Source organism: Phocoena phocoena, chromosome 4 (genome assembly GCF_963924675.1).
Source record: "Phocoena phocoena chromosome 4, mPhoPho1.1, whole genome shotgun sequence".
NCBI lineage: Eukaryota > Metazoa > Chordata > Mammalia > Artiodactyla > Phocoenidae > Phocoena > Phocoena phocoena.
In genome coordinates, this window is record NC_089222.1 from 24,480,013 (window position 1) to 24,498,781 (window position 18,769).

An 18,769-nucleotide genomic window follows, 5' to 3' on the forward strand; every position below is an offset into this window, starting at 1 on the left:
TCGGTCCTATCTTTAAAAATGTATCCTGAATAGAAAACAAACTAGTGGTTGCCAGTGGGGAGGAAGGAGAGGGACAATATAGGGGTGGGGGAGTGCAAGGCAGAAATTATTGGGTGTAAGATAGGCTCAAGGGTGTATCGTACAACACAGGGAACATAGCTAATGTTTTGTAGTATCTGTTCATGGAAAGTAACCTTTAAAAATTGCATATTGGGGCTTTCCTGGTGGCGCAGTGGTTGAGAAGCTGCCTGCCAATGCAGGGGACATGGGTTCGAGCCCTGATCTGGGGAGATCCCACATGCCACGGAGCAACTAGGCCCGTGAGCCACAACTACTGAGCCTACGCATCTGGAGCTTGTGCTCCGCAACAAGAGAGGCCGCGACACTGAGAGGTCCGCGCACTGCGATGAAGAGTAGCCCCCACTCGCCGCAACTGGAGAAAGCCATCGCACATAAACGAAGACCCAACACAGCCAAAAATAAATAAATAAAATTTTTTTTTTTAAATTGTATATACTAAAAAAAAAGGTAGATGGCCAATGTAAAGAAAACAAAAACAAAAAACCAACCCCAAACAATCTATGTAGCAAGAGGTGGCTGTGTCAGAACATTGCTGGTTTACATTTATGATGGTGGTCCTTATTTTAAATTTTTACTTAGTTCTTTGCTATACGTCTGTATCCATACCCACAATAAAAATGATTTAATGTTTACAAAAAATAAAATAAAATGTTATCTGGAATATAACCACTTCTCATCCACTCCACTGCTACCACTATGATCCAAGTCACCATTTCTAGACTGAATTATTGCAATATCTTCCTGATTCACCCACCTGTCCTGCATTAGGCCCACCTCACCCCACAAAACTACTCCCAAGCCTTCCGATACAGTAGTCACTAGATCAGAGGCTATAAAGTACGACTTTAGTAGTTAGTACAACTGAGGACGTAATTTCTAAACGTATTTAATTTTAACGAACTTAAATTTAAAAATTGAAGCAGTATAAAATATTTACCCATTAAAAACAGCATTATTGTTTTGGTAGTACTACATTTCACCTCAATTGTTGAAAATTTAACATCTAAACAGAAATGTGCTCTAAGTGTAAACTACAGATTTTCAAGGCTAAGTAATCAAAACCTAACTCTCTAAAAATTTGATTACATGTTCAATGATAATGTTTCGGATATTGGATTAAATAAAATCTATCATTCAAATTAATTTTACCTGTTTCTTTTTACCTTTTTAAATGTGGCTACTAGAAAATTTTAAATTATGCGACTTCCATTATCCTACTGAACAGCACTGCTGTTCACAGCGGTCAGAGTGACCCTGCTTTGTGGAGTAATTCTCTTTCAGCTCTCCAGTGGGCTTTGCATCTCAGTCTGTGTGATGGTTTACAGAGCCCTGTGTCACCGGACCCCTCCTTTCTGACCTCATCAAATCTCTCCCTTCAATCCACTACATTCACCCAGGCCTCTTTGCTGTTCCTCAAACCATGACGAGCAAACTTCTACCTCGTGGCCTTTGTCCTTAAAAGTTTCCTCTGCCAGTAACTTTCTTCCCGCAGATAGCTACATGCCTTATTCCCCAGCTTCCTTGAAGACTGTGCTCAGCTGTCAGTGTATCAGAGATGGCTGATCACCCTACATCAGCACTTCTTCACTTACTATGACTTTCCACCAGAGTACTTATCTGTACATGATGTACTGCAAATTTATATTTACTTGCTTATAATCATATAAGCACCCACTCTCTTAAGTTCTGTAAGAACAGGGGATTCGTTATCTTATTCACTGCTGTATCTCCAGCACCTAGCACAGTGCCTGGGACATAGCATAGTTCAACAAATATTTGCTGGATGGATGAATGAATGAATGAATGCACAAATACACGAATGTCTGCATGGAAGCATGTGATACAAATTCCGGAGACAGGAGTATACAGTTAAACTAAGCCTCCTCTCGTCCCCGACCACCACCTAACCATTCCCTTCCCTAGTGACAGCTACTGGTGCCAGTTCATATATAACCTTTCAGAAATACTCTAGGCATATACAAACATATATGCAATACATATCCTTTTCTCCTTACACAGATGGTTTGCATATCAGTTTGCATGTTGCTTTTTTACCACTTAACAATACTATACCTATTTTAGATGTCTTTCCATACTACGTACATACATATGTAATTCTGCTTCAGTATTTACTTCGTTAGCTATGTAATACTTCTTTTTATGGCTCTAGCAGCTTATCTGAGTCCCTTAATAATGGAAAGCTTTTAGTGTTACAAACATGATTAACAGTAAAATCTTTTATTACTACAAATAATATTGCAATGACTACACATATGTCTTTACACACATTGGTTGTACCAACTGGCTGTACCAATTCACCCTCTGTTCAGAAATGTATGAAATGTATTCATTTCCACATATCCTTTCCAACTCAGTGTGTTATCAAACTTTATTGTTGTCAATCTTTAGGCTAAAAATAGTATCTCACGTTGATTTTATTTCGGTTTTATTATTATGAATAAGACTGACGTGTTTCGTTTAAAACTCATCTAAATTTTCCTTCCTGAGAATTATAACCAACTTTCTATTGGCTGTTGATGATTTGCTTTATTGGTTGACCCTCTTTAAATATCAAAGGAATAAGAGTATTCTTTGTTATACCTGCTGAAAATATTTTTCCCCGTTTGACATTTGTCTTTGGCTTTTATATACGATTTTCTTTCCACATTTTAAAAGAATGCTGTCCATCTCATAGTTCTTTCCTTTTATGACTTTAGTGCCATTAAAAAGGTCTGTGAGTCTGTTTAAATATAAAAATAAAGGAGGTCGGAGTAACTGCAAAGTTTATTTATTTATCTTCGCTTCCCACCCTGGAGCTGCACGTTATACATGGGTGTGCTATGTTTTACTCATCTTACAGGTTTGGTGTTTCCAGTTGGATATGCTGTTCTTTGAATTTAATTATCATTCCTTACATACTAAAGACTGTATTAAACATCCCCCATGTTTTCTCATAATCCTTCGATGCCTTCATTTTAAATTTTACATCCTTGACCATCTGGAATTTATTTGATGTGAGAAGCGAATGATCCAATTTATTTTTCCTAAATGGCTACTTTTAATGAGTAATCTACTCCCCCTCCCCCACGCTAACATGAAAGTCTACCTTATTGACTTTCTCTTTGCTCCACTGATCTGCCTACTTATGTGACAGTATCACGTGCTTCACTTCATTCACAATTAACATTTCAAACAGAGAATAAGGAGACTCAGAAAAAGAAAAGTGTCAAGCATCCCTTTCCTTCCCACACTACCTTTTAATTATTTGTTAATGACTGTTAATGACTGTCATGGACTGATGACTATCCATCAGTTTCAAATACAGTACGAATGAGGTCAAGTCCCAGGTCGGTTCTGGAATAGGCCCATTCATTTTGCAAAGAGCAAAGATTCCACAACCTTCAGACTATATTTCTAATTTCAGCCAGCCATCTAGAAAGCAACATATGTCACTGAAGAGAGAGTAAAGTAGGCGGAACAATATGACGGCTCAGGGGATATCTATCACCTTTATTTGAAAAATAACTCAGGCCCAATAGATCAACAGCACTATCTTCATAAATGAAACCCATATTAATTGCTCATAATTAATTTGAAAAGACAACATATCCAACTGGAAACAGCAAATCTGTAAGATAGTAAAATACAGCACATCCATGTATAAGGTACATGTCAGGAATGGGAACTGAAGGTAAATAAACCTTGCAGTCACCGTGACTTCATTCGGTTTTGTTTAAATATACTCAAATTTTTTTTTCTTTTAGTTTTCATTCTATTTAGAGGTTAGCTACTATAATGTGCATTACCTATATGCACCCTATAACACTGTTATGTTCTATTTTGTTGCATCTGTACTCAATCATGTTCACCAAAGTTGCCAAGATTAAATCCAAAGGCCACCATCCATTACTAAACTCTTTAACGTGGGTGACGATAATATCACTGCAAATGGTCAGGGTGAGAAACAGAAGATAAAAGTTCATAATATCTCCAAAGTATAATGGTTAAAGTGACCTCTAGAACCTCCCTCTCTGTATGTGGTTCCAAAATGGAAATCAAGTATCCTTAACGCATAGATAAAGACAGAAGATCTGAAATGCACATTCCTACATATCACAGGCATGGAAGCCAAAGCCGGGATGTTTTTGCAGCTGTCAGAGCACAGGACTTCTGTGATTTCCCCCCAGTGGACCACCTCACCAGAATCTTTCCAAAGAACCACAGAAAGGATCCTTGAAATGACCATAACAAAAAACAGTTCTACAGCCCTCAGGGTATACTCCTAATGGGTCAATAAATCTTTTACGTCAGTCTTTCCTACATACTTTCCCTAGAGGAGCAAGTCTTTTCTCTTGGCTTCCATAAGCATTTTTACTTGGAGGACACCTTTTAAAACATTTAGCTAGCTCCCTCTTTCTCTGGTATCCAGAACCATAAATGCCCCAGATTCTTCAACTTGAAAGGAGAAAAACATTTCTTTTCCATCTTCCTACATGTCAGGATTTAAACAGGGCTTCTTCATTTCTTAGATGAACTTCTTAATTCAAGCTCTAGTATCTGGAATATTATAACTGCTTTCATTTAGTTCATCAAACCTCAAAGCTAAAAGGTCTTAGAAATCATTTAGTCCATTCTCACTGGGTTTCTCTTGTAGGACCCTTCCCTTTCAATACTCTGTCGATGTCCATCCAAAAACATGCATCTCATCTACAGGCTGGATCCTACTGCTTCTTCGCTGGCTTCTCTATCTTTATATAAAACATGTCCTTTTGTCCTTTTTCTATTTGCCCTGCTCAGACAAGGACCATCTTTTAATTCTTGATTTTCTCATTTCTCTTCCACCTCCTTAATTAGAATTTCCCAGTTTTGGACACTCTATCTTCTGATTAATAATTGAATGAGTTCACCATATGGCCTCAAACAACTTGGTTCTTCCACGCCTTCCCAGTAATTCTTACCAAATGTGCTTAGACATAGGATACAAAGGGGGTGAACAAAAGTGGGAGAGGGCAGTGTCCCTCTTATTCAAAATACGTATTTCTGGGTTCCACTAAACACCTAAAGAAACCAGGTGGGAATGCATATTTTAAACAAGTGCCTCAGAAGATGATTAGGATCAAGCAGGACTGGGACAAGCTGCTGCAAGTGCCCCTTTCCTCTCTGTTCAAATTAAGGAAGTAACGGAGTCTAAGTAGACTTTCTACTACACTTACCTCTATTTTCATTTTAAAAAGAGAAGGGGCCAAGCGACCCTTATATTATTATCATCATCATCATTTTTGTCTCTTGTTCTTAAATGCTGTATCTTTTCAATGTTTAGCCTATTTTCAACCACTACTTTTAGCACCATCACCACAGCCAACACACTTGCCAGATGGCACACAGACGCTGTCCGCATGCCTAGAAAAAGAGTGTGAACAGAAAGCAGCACATTTTATCTGGTACCAAGAGCCACTGAATGGCTAGAGGAGATCAACGCAGCTGGGCGCAACCACAAGGGTCGGACCTGATGAGCATTACAACACCCAAAGGCACTGAATTGGAAATCACTCTCAAGAAGAAGCCCACTACCCTCTGAGACGGTACCCTGCCCCAGACAGTGTTAACAAATAAATCATTTTAAATTTACAGTCAAGAGAAGCTATTTTTCTAGTATTTACAAAAGGTGGCAATGACTACAGACAGATCCAGAGTTTAAAAGGTGCGTTCTTAAAATAAATTTAAAACTTTAGGACACAAATTCAAAAAGACCAAAGACCACCTATGAATCAGAATTTCAAAGGCAGTTCTTTTCCTTAGCAAATAAGGGATCATTATATTCCATAGGTCATGCTAAGTAGCTCATTCAAAATTGCATTGTTACCAACTTCGTATTTCAATAATACGTTCCACTGAGAGCTATTACTGAAGCTACATTTAAACCATACTGTCAAGAGCAGGAAATCTTAGACACCAGTATCAACAAACGCTTTTGTACTAAAATCCTGCCCATTAAAAGATTCTGCTAGGGCTTCCCTGGTGGCGCAGTGGTTGAGAGTCCGCCTGCCGATGCAGGGGACACGGGTTCGTGCCCCGGTCCGGGAGGATCCCACATGCCGCGGAGCGGCTGGGCCCGTGAGCCATGGCCGCTGAGCCTGTGTGTCCGGAGCCTGTGCTCCGCAACGGGAGAGGCCACAACAGCGAGAAGCCCGCGTACCGCAAAAAAAAAAAAAAAAAAAAAAAAAAAGATTCTGCTAAATTTTATAAATAAGTTCTACTGGGTCTACTTGGCAAACAGTAAGTGCTCAGGTAGAAGTCTCTTCATCTTTCTGTCAGAGAAATTGCCAAGAGAGCTGCCAAACTTTGCAAGAGAGAGCCAAATGCCGAAAACAAAGCCCCCTGCTGATATCTCCAGCTTTGGAGTCAAGACCCAAAAGTTCACTTGAAAACTGGTTGCTTAAAACTTGGTAGAAAGGAAGAATGCTATTACACCATCGGTTCCTGGAGCCACTTGCAAAACAGAGTTAGCTCATAATACACTTAAGGCACAACACTCATACCTGCTCCTAAACAATGGCGTAAAAGGTTTTCTTCTCAGAAAAATGTAGGTGTCTGGCAAATCTTCCGACTTCCACACCAGAAATGAGAGATTTCTAGGTCACCGTCAATAGTTTCTAACTGCATTAAAATATGTAAGGCAGAGAGAACGTCTACATCGGTCACTCTCTGGGTATTCTGAATTGGAGAAAAATGAATAGGGAAGGCTCAGATTGCCCCAGACATCAATTTTTGCTAAAGAGTTCACATATAAGGCAGGAACCACAGGTACTTCACTCCAGAAGTCTTCTTTCAGCCAATATATTGCTCTTAAACTGAAGGGTTAACAGTCTCAATTACTTCTGCACCGTTGTTAATGATGCTGTAACGTACTGTCATGCCTACATTTATGATCATAAGTGACACACTTTTTTTAATATAAATTTATTTATTTTATTTACTTTTACTTTTGGCTGCATTGGGTCTTTGTTGTGGTGCCCGGGGCTTCTCACTGCAGTGGCTTCTCTTGCTGTGGAGCACGGGCTCTAGGCACGCGGGCTTCAGTAGTTGTGGCACGTGGGCTCAGTAGTTGTGGCTCGCGGGCTCGAGAGCACAGGCTCAGTAGTTGTGGCGCAGGGGCTTAGTTGCTCCGTGGCATGTGGGATCCTCCCAGACCAGGGCTCGAACCCGTGTCCCCCTGCATTGGCAGGCGGATTCTTAACCACCACGCCACTGGGGAAGCCACTGACACACATTTTTGATAACTGCAATCTATGATGCTGTCAAAGTTATGTTTCACATGTGAGGTCACCAAGTTTTTTTTAGGACTGTCTATTCCATCAAAACTATACATTCTTTGGTCAAAATTATAAAAGTTCTTACTCTAATCAAACCTATAACTTGGTAAATCCACTTTAAACTCCACCATGTAAGTTGGCTATCTTAGAAAAAAATTCAAATGCTCCATACTGCTATTCCTTAAAAAAGCAAAATGTACACAGATCGATTTTAAACTCAATCTTAATTCAAACAATGATCTGAAAAGTTTTGAAATCTCTAAATTCTATTGTCATTATTTGAAGCAAAGAAAATCTTCAGGGAAGCCCACAGATCCTAGCTCAGAGCAAGAGACATTTTTAATAACCTCCTTGAATCTTGCTATCTTTCCCAGTCCTTTCCTTAGACCAACTAAACATTTAGAAAATCGTTTAACATTTGCTCAATATGCAAATTTTGAACTACGGTTCAAAGAAGTTTTTGGCTATTATATGTTATTACTAACTTTACAGTGTAGGGTAGGGCAAAATTTAATAAGTGCCTAATATGTGAAAGATCTAGCGCTCAGCACTGGTTTTCTAAGAGCTAACTTTAAGAAATACATAAAGTTGTAATGTATATAAACACACAGTATACAGGAGCACAGAACTTCTCTACATGTTACTTGTAAAAGGATAGATTTTTACTTTACTCATTATGAACTCCACGAATTAAAGAACTATTTTTTGACTGCTTTCATTACATGCATATCACATCCAAGCTCTTCTTATTCTTGTCAGCAGATAAACATTCCCCTCCTTCCATTAGCTTACTTACTATCTTTTTTTTAAAGAGGGAAACTGCAACACATCATTTCAATTAAACTCAAAATATTTCTCCCACATTTCTTATTCAAAGATCTTTAGAAATAAGTCTCATGGCTTCACACTGAAGATAAAATAGTCTCTCACTAAATGCAAATGATGTTTCATACTGCAATTTCATTTTGAGCCTTAATACCTATTGTGTAATTACAAACTTTTGCTACCTAAGTATTCCTTATATATTTTATAGCGGCTTCGCTTTTTTCCTAGTATTCTTTATGACTTAATAATCATTTTCTCCATCACTTAAAGGCACTAAAATTAGCTTTCTCACATTTCCACTAATTACACATAAAATTTTTAAGATTAAGAAAAGCCTCTTCAAAAAGTATGTTACTCAGAATATGTTACTCTATACTGTTTCTCAAATCCTGAATGTAAAAGAATAAATTTGAAATGACTAATTTTCTTTATTCACTGATTAAGTCAGATTTATGGCCGCCCCTCCCGTTTCCAGCTACTGTGAATTTTGAATGAAACAACCTCAATTGTAACAGAAGAAACATCTGTTGCTTTTTCTCTTCATCAGGGCTTTCCCAACTGAAAGAAAGCCTCTCTGCCTGACCTCCTCTCCCACTCCTACTCCCCCTCCCCCCGACACTAAGTTCCTTCAAACTTTTTTTTAAAGTACATGTATGATTGAAAATTGTACCGTGTCCATTTAAAATGTCATAGTTTACCTAGAGACATTCACTTTACTACAGTTCAAATAATGCGTAAATGTTATTTACATACATCACGAAACCAGAGATGTTACTGGGAGACTATCAATTATAACTAAAATACAGGCTTCAAGAGTATACTTGAAGTGATCAGCTCAAGTTGTCACACATTCCAGGCTCACGTAGTTATTGTCTATGGTAAAGATTTTCTTCACAGGATCCAGATTCATATAGGATCTTGCACTCTATATTTTCTTTGCCAATCCAACGCGAACATAATGGCAGTCACTACCCCAAGAGGCAGACACCAAATGGTGCCACCCAAACTCTCACACTGTGCCTCATAATAAACCATAAAGCAGTGGAATGCACCGGCCCCTTTATGAGCAAACAATGCCTGAGCTTCATTAGAATACAGCTGACATTTTCAAAGCACAAATACTTTGAAGAAAAATGTACTAGGAAAAAAAGAGAATGAAACAGCTATAAAAGCTGAAATGTTTTTGTACGTGTCAGGTTTATTTCAAAGATCCTGAGGAAGCATATTTTGCTGTTGACAATTTCAAAGTTTTCGTAAATGGGAAAAAAAAATGCAGAGTTAGAGGCAAAGCTTATTTTATTAACTACTGGAAAGAAATGAAAGTAAAAACTCACATCTGAATTGCACTCACAAGTAAGAACCACGAAGTACCTTTAATATTATTCATTTCTTTAACTGCTTCTTTAGTTCTTGCACGGAGAAAATGGAGCTCCAGAATTATCTTTATATTTAAATTGATTTATATAAGTAACAGTGATAAACTAAGCTTACTCTACCCCTCCCCCCCACCCCAACCCCCATACCCTGTAGCTTTCCTGTCTGCAACAAGCAAGGACGTCTTGAATTCAGCGTGCTCCAGGCTATTTATCAATTTAACACTGCTGCTGTTGAAAGAATATAAAATAAACCCTGTAAAAACGCACCCAGCAGTAAGAAACAAAATGATCTCTCTTACCTGGTCTAATGAAGCATGCCTCTCACTGCAGTACCAACAACACTCTACAGTCTTTGTTACCATTCAGTGGAAACTTGAGACTGTGTCAGACATGAGCAATCGAGCTCAGAAACACTCAATTTAAAATACTTCTCAGTAAAACTAAAAAGATGCTCAAGAAAATAGTTTCGTTACTAGCTTTTAAAAGACATATGAATACTGTCTAATGCAACAAAGACACTTAAAAACGAACAAAGTACAGGTCTTACTGACTGTTTTAGAAATAGGCTTAAAATAAAAGTGGTGAAACAATACAATGCCTAACTCCACCCTAACATTTTTCTAAAAATAACTTGAATTTTAACTGGCTAAAAACCAAGATGGAACTTACTTATGAAACCTGCATATTTCGAATTATACATGTCAGGGTATCTGCGGGCTCCGAAGCAGTCACAAAGCAGGAGACCTCAGTGCATCTTGAAAGCAGAGCAAAAGCACCATGAGTTTCAGAGGGAAAAAAAAAAAGGAGGAGAAACTCTTGAAAAACTAGTCAGGCTTTTCAACCTGTAATAACTGTCCAGCTCCTCTGGGAGGAAAAAAAAAAGTCCTGGTTCTGCCCCCTGAGATAGGAGGCTATGCTTCAATGCCAAAATGAATGACAGGCCCATTTCTGATATCAACAAAGAGCAGCTTAGTGGTGCTCGAATTTTTTTCACTTTCCCACACAGAAGTTCTAACTTTTTCAGGTTAGTACCTTTGTATCTAGGGTTAAGTACCTTTCTCCATTTTCTCGAGAGAACCCAATTATGTTGTCCTAGTTTTTTAAATGATTAATTAAAAATACATACCTAATTATCTTACTTGGTTTTTCTTAGGCAGGAAGCTGAACAAAAGATGACCTATTAAATTCCTTTCCAAATCTAACCTTTGCGATATCAGATTACCATATGACTAATTATTAATATTAATAAGCTGTTCCTGCATCCTGACAATGGGCCCCAAGAGAAAGAAAAAGTAGGTAACATAAAAATAAGGTAAAGGAGACTATAAAATTTTCAACCAGCTCGGTGTAAAGATCATTTATCAAAGTACATGTCTCTGATTATACAAATTCAAAACAATAAACGCTTCAGTCAACGGACATATGAGCCAAGCACTATTTTGGGCTCCGTGGATACAGCAGTGAACAAAAGCCAAATGAAAATCCCTGCCTTCAGTGGTTTATATCTCAGTTCCCTGAAAGTGTAACTCTCCTGGATGAATAAGGTACCTTTCCTTCTTTGATTAGGTACCACCTAATCTGAAATATTCCTCTCTGAAAGTATGTCTTGACAACAGCTCCAGCAGGGCAAGGATCTTGAGCTTGGTTTAGTGCTGTATCCCCAGTGGCTAAAACAGAGGCTGTTAGACACCCCAATAAACATATACTGAATGAAACAGATCAAACAGAGCTTTTTCTTAGTCAAGTTTTTCTTTGTAAACAGACTATGTACCACATATTACACTTATATACACACAGAGATATGTCGAAAATAATATAGCATAGGGTATAAATTAAATTGAGCTGCAAGTACATATTAGCTTAAAATTGAAAATACAACCTCTATGGCTCTGTATCTTTTCAGATTCTAAAATCTGTTTTCAATATCAAATGAGGTCACTATAATATCTGAGTAAAGGAATCAGTTAAAATTCTATACACTAAGGTTTTGTGGACTATCAGTTTTCAGAGGAGTTTTTAATAAAAAAAGAAGAAACTTGAAAATTACCCAGCATCCAATCAGTTTTGTGTATTAAAATCTAACATGGTTACATCTGTTTATATACCCACATTTGGAAATAATTTTAATCTCCCTATCCTGCTTCTCACCATTCTTGATCACCTTACCAGAAACCACACAGAGTAAACATGCACATACCTCTAACCTGTGAGGTTAGCCAGAAGTGATCGCTCGTGTCACCCAAGGCCAGGATATTCAGGGTCTAGATATTGTCATACCTACTCTGCTACAGTCTTAAAAGGAAATTAAACTTTCTAATACTCAGGCACTGCGATCCTACTACTTCTAGTAGTAGGAAGTAGGCAGGGCATCCCCTCCCCCGCCCCCAGGGCTGGACAGTGATTTACATGTTCAAATATTCTACCCGGAATAGTTAGTATGTATTCTAACAATAAATTAACAGTAACCCAAGGTCAGGAAGACATTGTGATGACTGAGGTCAAGTAATGAATAAAATAACATTGGGCCAAAGTAGGATTCCATTGGTCCTGCAGGAGCAATGTTTTTTCTCCCTAACCATCATTCATCTTTCCTTCAACAAATACTTATTGAGCACCTACTATGCATCAGGCACTGAGCTAGGCAGCCAATTGACCTGCTCCTTATTGTCTGCTCCAGAGATCTGACCTTAAGCCCTTCTCTACCATGTTTACTTGTCCCTGTCTCCCTTCCTTGCCAGTGCCCCCTTTAAACTCCCAAATTCTTCATTCACATTCACACTGCTCTTCAATCTACTCCCAAGCCTTTCTCAGCAGGCAGCTTGATCACTACCTTCTGTATGCCTTCATGAGTGTACGACACATTGTGGGGAAGTTCATGAGTCTTCCCACTGGCATAATAAAATGCATCTTATGTAGGTTCTCCCAAACAATTTCTCCTTAATCTTAGATAGAAAATCTACTTAAGGGAATTCCCTGGCAGTCCGGTGGTTAAGATCCTGCACTTCCACTGAAGGGGGCCTGGGTTCGATCCCCAGTCAGGGAACGGCCTGGGTTCGATCCCCAGTCAGGGAACTAAGATCTTGCAAGCCACACAGAGTTGCCAAAAAAGAAAGAAAGAAAATCTACTTAAGCATTATATTATTTACAACTACTGATTATCTAGCAAACACCAAAGGGGACAAGCCATTCTCTTCCCCAAGTTTATAAGCTAACTTATTTGGACTAGGGCTTGCTATGTCTATTGGCCATCTGACCAAAGATTAACCATATTTTACAGATACATTTGTGATTCTATAGGCAGAAATTACACTATGATAGCACAATAATAGTTTTTACTTGCCCCATGCCTGCTAAATATAACTATCTACCAGATCCATATCATGAGGTACATACTTATTCACATTTCCAAGTAAAATGTCTAATCTCCCTGATGAGGGCTATGCCTAAAGCAAAGAGTTCCTGCTACTACTTGCATGGGTAAGTGTCGGTTTCTTTAAAATATCATATAGTATTTTTCTGTGCACTCTCATGTTTATTGCAGCATTATTCACAATAGCTAAGACATGGAAGTAATCTAAATCCAAACTTCCAGCTATAAGATGTATAAGTTCTGAGAATCTAATGTATAGCATAGTGACCACAGTTAACTTCACCTTTGCACCTCCTCTTCCTCTACCTTTTAAATGTAGACATCTTTCAAGGTTCTGCCCTTGATGCTCGTTTCTCCAAGATTTATATTTCCTCTTTGGAGGACATTACCCATTTCTATGGCTTTGTCACCTCTATGTAGACGACTACAAAAATGTATACTTCTAGTCTTGGGCTTCTCTGCTCTAAACTCTCATTGCAATGGCCTATTGGACATCTCTGTCTACAAGTCCCACGACGTCAACGCAACTTCTGCAGGATTGAGCTCCACGTCTACTGTCCCAAAGCAGCTCACCCTCCTACATTCCCCATCCTTGTTACAGGCATCATCATCCTGAAAAGAAAGTGATTTTCTATTCTTGCCTCTTCCTCACCATCCAAATGACCACATTGTTTCCAGTTGTTTTTTTTTTCTAAAACACACATCATTTCCCTATTTAAAAAACAAAACAAAAGAAATAAGAAATACAACTTTTGATGACCTCCTGATGGCTAGAGCTGCACTATCAACATTGGTAGCCTTAGCCATATACGGCTATTTAAATTTAAACTGATTAAATTTAAATAAAATTAAAAATTCAATTCCCAGTTGCACTAGACACATGTTAAGTCCTCAACATGTGGCTAACAGCTTGCAGATACAGAACATTTCCATCATCACAGAAAGTGCTATTAAACATCTTTGGTCTAGACAATAACAGCAAACGACCTAAGACTGCTGTCTAAATTTTCCTCAATCTGGCCCCTTTCTAAACTTCTACCAAAATCCCTTTGCGTGCTTTAGTCACAGCTGAATTAGCGGAGCCGAATGAATCAAGGCAAAGGCTTTCCAGGATGAGGGAGGCATTTGCCAGTACCTCAGAGAAGGATCTATGGAAAGGGAAGAGACCAAAGGCGCTAGAGAGGACAACCATAGTTCACTAAAGCCCTCACAAGTTAGGAAGGGACAGAACTTTAGACCAAAGATTTTCAGCCCTAGAGAAAGAATATGTTACAGTGGAGAAAGCATGAGTATTGGTGAATCATTTAAATATAAGAGAGTAAATGATTTGCCACTAATCTAGTAAAAAGTAAAGTCAAGATTTGGCTGTAGGTTTTCTGACTCTGATGTCTGTACTCTTTTCATTAGAATATTCCTAAATCATCAAAGGGTTGGGGGCGGGGTTGGAGGGCGGGATTGGAGGGTAGGTGAGGGTATGTTATCCACTTATCTCTTTAAGGCCACACTGTTCACTTTGTAATAGACTCTGCCCTAAGCGGCAAGAACTTTAGCTTTCAAACTTCCTTACCTTTTCAGAAACTTTAATTTTTCCCTCTTCACTGAGTTCATCTTAACGTTTAAGATGCAGAGATCTTTCCTTTCTAACTGCTGCCCAACTAAAAACATCCTCCTTTCCGTCTGACGGAATTTTTTGAAAGTGTGATATCCATAGCTGCTCTCTCACCTTTTTACAAACTATTAATTATATTTCAATTCTTAAAAAAAGCACCAAGTACCTCCTACATGATACCTACTGTACTAGGCACTAGGGATATAAAAATAAAGGGCAGAGTCCTTAGCCTCAAAGAAACGACCCAATTTGGCTTCTCTCCAAGTGCCCAAATGAAACTCTACTGTCTAGAGTAGACAAGGAGCTCTACTTGGAAAAATCAATGTACACTCATGCTCCATAACCTTGCGAATTTGACCTTGCTGACCTCACAAATCTCACGTTCTTAATACCATTAAAATTATCCTCTCTTGGCTTTTGTAAAGATTTTTGTAAAGACTCTTCTCTGTTTCACTCCAACCTTCTAGGCTGGTTCCTTTTATTTTTTTCTCATTACTTGTATTCTAAATGGCTCAACCACAGCTCTCTGTTCTTACTATATTTTTGTTTTAGAAGGTGACTGGCCACAAAATTTATTACCCACACTGGGTTAACCATTGAGAGTTAAAGGGGGCACACTATTAATAATTATACTGGGATACAACTGAAGCAGTTTGGAAAAACCGGATCATATGGATTCCTGCTTAAAAACCTTCAGTGGTTCCCGTCTCCAAATCCTTAAGCATACAAAAACCTATTTAGAACTAACTGTCTCTTGTAGATTAAATGCACACCTTTTTTATGGCCTTCAACCAGTCCGTAGAGTACACTCAGACTACATTACATCCAGTGGAGAGTCTCACTTGATTTCTTCCCCATTCAACAGAAATCTCATTACTTCCCCCCTGTCAATAGTGCCCAGAAACTAAGAAGCCCAATAATTCAGATGAGAAAATGGAGGTTTACCACATCAAATAACTTGTATAAATGCTACAAAATGGTAGAACTATGATTCTAATCCAGTTCTTAAAGTCCACACATTTAAAGTCTATGGATAGTAATCAGAGATATAAATTCAATGAGTAGATGTAATCAAAAGGCTTACTAAGGGCTTCCCTGGTGGCGCAGGGGTTGGGAGTCCGCCTGCCGATGCAGGGGACGCGGGTTCGTGCCCCGGTCCGGGAAGATCCCACATGCCGCGGAGTGGCTGGGCCCGTGGGCCATGGCCGCTGAGTCTGCGCATCCGGGGCCTGTGCTCCGCAACGGGAGAGGCCACAGCAGCGAGAAGCCCGCGTATCACACACAAAAAAAAGGCTTACTAAAATCTAGTATTGTTCTTTATGTCAAATATTAGTTCATTAATGCCAATTAAACTATTCCAGATGAGAAAAAAATAAAGTCATTTCAGTTCCCCTGCCTAAAAACCTCTGATGGTTCCGTCATCAAATAAATCACACTACACCCTTAATGATCAGATCCCAAATTGCTTTTCAAGGTCTATTTCCCACAACTCCAGAGGCATGAATTATTTACCATTCCCTGAGCAGCCCATGACCTTACTGTTAAGCTCTCAATATTCTTCACCTGGTAAACTAGAATTCCTCCAAAACCATAAAATGTTACCTCCTCAATTAAGATATTCCCAATTCCCTAAAGCAGACCTGGTCTTATTTTAAGTTCCCATATTCCTATTTCCACATCATATTCCTTTGTAAGTTACATGTCTGTGAATTCCTCCACAACAGGTTTTTGGCTCTCCAGCCCTCCCATTCCATCCCTGTACCCTTCCTGTCTAAAAAACCATCTCGTACGCAGTATATATTCAAACAATACCTATTAAACAAATAAATGAATGAATAAGTGTCCTTTACTGATCAAATACCTTCAGTCGCTTCCCATCTGTTAAAAGAACTCCACTGACAGCAGAAGAAATTTTATCTGCTTTTGCCCGATTTCCAGACTCTTAATGATTAGACCCAGATGAATTTTTATAATAACTTTCCATTACTAATTACCATCAACTAGCTGTCCTCTCCGTTAGTAATCCACAATTTTCTGTAATAGTTTTCCAAACATGCCAGAGATATTGCTGCCGTTCTGTCCTAAAAATTCATGTTGGAAAGAGGATTCTGAGAAGATGCCAGAATAGGAAGCATCAGGAATCCATCTATTCACCTGGGCAACAATTGCACTGGCAGAATCTGTCTCATACAACTCTTCTGAAACTCTGGAGTCTAAGGAAGTCTTGCAACTTCCAGAGGAAGGCCTGGATGGTAAATTTCAGCTAATTTTGGTCAATTTATAGCTGATGGTGCCGTAGTAGCTACCCCTCCCCCAACCCCAGCCATGTGGCTGGCAGCTGTACACTGTTCCTGGAGCAGTTTGCACACAGCATGTGGGAGCCAGGGTGGGCAAAAAGGGCCCGGTCTCCAAATATCAGGCATCCGTGTCCTGGTTGGGGACTGCTGCTTCTGCTCACAGAGGTGCAGACAAAGAAGTGGGCAGCACTGCTGTTGTAACTCCTCACATCGTTCCACCCAGCCCCCCGCCAGCCCCCCTCCAGCTGAAGTGACTTCCAGGGGATTGAAAGGACTCCTGGCCTTCCCTCCCTCCTTCATTTTTCTCTTTTTACCCTTTCCACAGCCAGACGTTAAAGACTAGGACATTGCATATCTGGGAAAATTAGAAAGTGACCACACACGCCCAGGGAAAGGCTCAGAAAAGACCTGAGCAGACCTTAAGTTTACACCTCAGGCTGATCCTTGGCACAGTGACAGCCCACAACAATTTTTTTTTTTTTTTAAATGAACAAAGCCAGTTAACAAACAACAGCAAACCTTGGGGACGAGGTTAATTCTGATTTCCAGAGTTACTACGTTATTAGATCTACACACCCAGTTTTCAACAACGAAAAATCACAACAGGAAATTATGGCCAACTCAAGGGGAAAAAAGAAATCAGCAGAAACTGTCTCTGAAAAAGTCCTGATGGCAGACGTATTAGACAAGGCTTTAAAACGACTGTCTTAAAGATGGCTCCACATTATGAATATATTCAGTGCCCCTGAACTGCATCCTTAAAAATGACGAAGGCTGTGAATTTTGTTATGTGTATTTTACAGCAATTTTAAGAACTGAAAGAAAAAAAAAACTCACATAGGAGTGGGCACAAAGGGTATATGGGAAACAGCTGTATCTTTTGCTGTGAACCTAAAACTTTGCTAAAAATATATACACTGTGTATTTAAAAAGTATACAACAGGACTTCCCTGGTGGCGCAGTGGTTAAGAGTCCACCTGCCAATGAAGGGGACACGGGTTCGAGCCCTGGTCCAGGAAGATCCCACATGCCGCGGAGCAACTAAGCCCGTGCGCCACAACTACTGAGCCTGCGCTCTAGAGCCCATGAGCCACAACTACTGAGCCCACGTGCCAAAACTACTGAAGCCCACGCACCTAGCGCCCGTGCTCCACAACAAGAGAAGCCACAGCAATGAGAAGTCCACGCGCCACAACAAAGAGTAGACCTCGCTCGCCGCAACTAGAGAAAGCCCGGGCTCAGCAATGAAGACCCAATGCAGCCAATAAATAAATAAAAATCTTACTTCAGCCACTTACTAGCCACATGACTTGGGCACCTCATTTAACATTTTCAAGCCCCCATTTCCTCATCTATAAAACGATACATTACAACTATCAATAAATGTTTTTTACTCTAATATAGATGTAAAGAAAAAAAAAATCTGGATCATGAATGCCATTCTGACCAGAAGACTAAAAAGGAAGAAGATTATCAAACCTCAATAAATATTCTCTAAAACACAATCATGACTGCATAATATTCCACTGTGTGGATGTATCATATTTTATTTCCTTATAAATGGATATTTCCACAGTTTCCGTATTTTTGCATTAATAAACTATTATGTAATAAGCACTTCTACACTCAAATCTTTTTCTTTTCTAATGACAAAATCCTGGAACGGTTTCCACTGGGTGAAAGACTGTAAATTACTTTAAGGGGTTTGATGGGTATTACCAATTTTCTCACAGAGTGCTTGTACTGATTCACACTCCTAATAGAAGTAGGTAAGAAGAAATGAATAAACAGGATAACAAGAAGTGGCTATGAAATGAAGATAACCAACTTTTCTTACCTTTGCCAACACAGGTCATAATCTTAAGAAAGTCTTTGTTAATTTGATAGAGGCATAAGAT

At 39.1% G+C, this 18,769-nt stretch overlaps 1 protein-coding gene across 6 annotated transcripts in view; it reads right to left on the reverse strand.

Annotated features, from left to right (window-relative positions):
• The window catches only part of TFDP2 (transcription factor Dp-2), a 126,566-nt gene that overhangs the window by 58,273 nt on the left and 49,524 nt on the right, over positions 1–18,769 (reverse strand). The window contains exon 1 of one of the 6 annotated variants that reach the window (XM_065875742.1): positions 9,895–9,943. The exons of 3 other annotated variants lie outside the window; for them this stretch is intronic. The gene's annotated coding sequence lies outside the window, so the exon portion shown is untranslated. Of the gene's footprint in view, positions 1–9,553; positions 9,666–9,894; positions 9,944–18,769 lie in introns of those variants that run through there. 2 more of the 6 variants (XM_065875740.1, XM_065875741.1) reach the window with 2 other exon arrangements.